The 3,394-nt window shown below is 34.1% G+C and overlaps 1 long non-coding RNA gene across 1 annotated transcript; it reads right to left on the bottom strand.

Moving 5' to 3' along the window:
* Positions 1-2,108: 2,108 nt before the first annotated feature.
* Positions 2,109-3,175, bottom strand: LOC133517516 (uncharacterized). Its single transcript, XR_009799377.1, has 2 exons — positions 2,955-3,175; positions 2,109-2,764 (listed from the first exon to the last, which is right to left on the bottom strand). It is a non-coding gene; the product is annotated as an uncharacterized LOC133517516 (long non-coding RNA).
* Between the last annotated feature and the right edge of the window lie 219 nt (positions 3,176-3,394).

Below are 3,394 nucleotides of genomic sequence, written 5' to 3'. Positions count from 1 at the left end.
ATTGACAGAATAATAACAATGTTCAATTAAATAATTAAATAACTTCTTCTTAAAAATATTACAAGGCATTTCTTTAAATGTATCGGAGAGAATATTATATATCTGAATAGCCATGCAGTATGAATTTTGCCGTGATAACGCTAGATTGGTTTTCGGTAAGTTTAACTTAATCCTGTGTGTCCCTCTCTTAGAGTTAGTGACTCTTACATCAAACATTTCTATATTTTTCTTTACAAATAAACAAATTTCAAACACATACTATACTACAATTACGAGTATAATCCATGAATTGCATTTAGCTAAACATATTTCAAAATAATATTAGATAATGTTATTTTAATAATCTTTAGGTTGCAGGCTTCTATAGCCAACGGTGATCACTTACCATCAGGCGGTATGCTTGTTTCCACCTACGTGGCAAACAAGCATACCGCCTGCGTGGCATGATATATCAATATACTCTAATAAAATATGCTACTAAATATTATAATTATCTTTACAATAGGAACGAGTAATTTGTTACATGCCGTTTCTTCATCCAAAGAAAAATTACATCAGATTATACTTTTGTCACTATTTTCAAATATTATTCACAAAAACCGCGAGCCACATTATAAACCTAATAGAGGAGATAATATATGACGTTCCATGGAAAAAATGTACCTTATGGCGGTTGGCGCTTACGTCGCACAGCACCGCATTAGTATTGGAGCGTACTCTTTACCCGTGGGACACTTATAAGAGTATTATTAGCGAACATGATGCTATGCTAACGTTTGTTTAAATAACTAAATCAAAATTAACCCCGAATTATTCATCGAAAGCTCACGTCATAACTTATTCACATACCACATATATAATAGTAGTTTATGTGACTGCTACATAAAAGGCATTAAAATACACGAGTGTGGGTTTAAGAAACAAACGAAGTGAGTTTATTAAAAGGATCACACAAATGTTTGAATGCCTAATTATGTACAGTTACATACACTATTTTATCCACAGACATATTATAAACTTTCTATGATATATTAACTAACCCAAATTACAACCAAAGTTGGGGCATCGTTGCTCTCTTGGCGGAACTAGCGGATATATGGTGGCGTCACTGAAATATTTTTATCGCTCATTTTACACGAAACTTTTGCTAAAGTTACTTTAAAAACTACAAAACAAATTATACTTAAAAATAATTAGAAGATAAACTGTACGTCAAATGGCAGTAAATGAAAACTTTTGTCACGCATGTCACGCATCCGTAGTTTATTTTTTATTCAGAGACAAACTAGAGTCGGGATACAAACTATCATGCGAGATTTATCAAAATTGTATGCATTTGTCATTTTTTTGAACAAAAAGGCATCTCGACTGATATAAGAATATTTGTATTTGTATTAGAATAGGGGTCAAATCGAATTGCTTTTTTTTTCAGATATGTCAAAATATGAATGTCATGACCAAATCGATTTTGATGTAGTTATGAAGCAATTATAACACTATCACAGATAATAAATTTGTTGTAACAAAACAGTTGTGCCACACAATGTTGGCCATTATTTACGGATTTTGAATGCATCATAGAGGGTTTATGATATGTGTGTAGATAAAAAAAATATATTTATTCGTGTAACGCCGACCGTCACACTGAATGGGCGGTGGATTCCTGAAAATCAATGGGGTCCATTAGTGTGGAGCGGAGAATAAAAACGGTTCCCTTTGAGACCGGTCATAGGGCTAATACGCCGCCCTTTGCAGATTGACCTTAAGGACCTCTACTTAGTTTGAATTTTACTTTGCTGTTACAGCTTCCCGGTATTTTCGGTAATGTCGCAAGTGTCTTTTTGTACCTTTCATAATAAAAAATATTTATTTATTTATAAAATAAATTTGCTTGGCATCATCATCACTAGCATTTAATATACATTATTTTTAACAATAAAAATCTTCAAATATAAACATTATTAGTAAAGTTTAACTTTGGTAAAATACAAACGATATTGTTAGGTTAGGTTGTTAGGTTTCTAGCCGAACTAGCATACTAAATAATTAGAATATTGTTGTAGAAATTAGGAAATTAGGTATTTGTAAAAATAGAGTTAAAAGAGATGTTTATGACATGAGTGTTTTATTCGAAGTAGAGGTAACTAAGCAAATCAAAAATATATCAAAAATAGAAAATAGAACTAGAAAACTAAATATTTGTCAGCACAGAAGAGGTTACAAACTACAACAGCCGCCCTTAATCGAAGTTGTGCCTGACAAACACAAAAAAAAACAAAGAAAAACTTAAGTTTCTAATCCTAAGTTAAGTATACACCGTTTATGTACTATAGGTCCTAGTGGCTTCGTAAGTACATCGGCAGGCATATCACTACTTTTGATATACTCTAATTTAACAACATTATTTGACACCTTTTCCCTAATAAAGTGAAACCTGACGTCTATATGCTTCGTCCTGTTGTGGTGTACAGGATTTCGAACGAGGTTGATGGCACTCTGACTGTCAGAAGCTAAGTTAACTATATGCAGTTTACCTGTTATCTCATAGATAAACCGACGTAAGTAGCATGCTTCCTTCGTGGCAGACGCTAGTGCCATGTATTCCGATTCGGCTGATGATAAGGCCACTGTAGGCTGCTTCTTGGACTCCCAGGATACTGGACCTCCACTTAACTTGAAGGTGTATCCGGTGTACGACCTTCTGTCAATCGGACAATTTGCCCAGTCCGCATCACAAAAACCTTTTAAAGGTTCTCCACTCTTCCTGTAAACCAAGGAATAGTCTAAAGTACCCTTCAGGTACTGCATAACCCTTTTGGCAGCATTCCAGTGTTCCTTAGTAAAACACGTATTAAACTGACTTAAATAGCTTGTAGAGTAAGCGATGTCGGGTCGTGAGTTTACCGTCAGATACATGAGACACCCTAATAAGTTCTGATACGGATAAGACTCACCTACTTGACCATCAGTTCTTCTTTCCATATTCTTTTTAACTAAAGGAGTATCCACAGTCTTACAATCCTTCATGTTAAACTTTTCCAATATTGAGAGAATATAATTTCGCTGGTTTACTTTAATACACTCGGAATTACATTCGATTTGCAATCCTAAATAACATTTTAATATTCCGAGATCTTTTAGTGAAAAATATTTCAACAAATCGTTTTTGACAGTGCCAAACAAAGAGCATATAATCACTACGTTTTAAGAGACGGGACTTCCATACTAGCGAGTGGAATCCCTTTGTTTCGCAAATCATTACCAAAATGTACGACAAAGAACTGTCAAAGAACCATAGTACCAACATAAGCAATTTAAATAGCGTAGTACGCTACACGCTTGCGTTTCTTATCGATATCGATAAAATGGGGAGGGTTGAAATATAGACTCTTGT

Source organism: Cydia pomonella, chromosome 4 (genome assembly GCF_033807575.1).
Source record: "Cydia pomonella isolate Wapato2018A chromosome 4, ilCydPomo1, whole genome shotgun sequence".
In the NCBI taxonomy this organism is placed as follows: domain Eukaryota; kingdom Metazoa; phylum Arthropoda; class Insecta; order Lepidoptera; family Tortricidae; genus Cydia; species Cydia pomonella.
The sequence above is the reverse complement of the archived record's forward strand: the minus strand, read 5'-3'. Positions and strand labels throughout refer to the sequence as shown.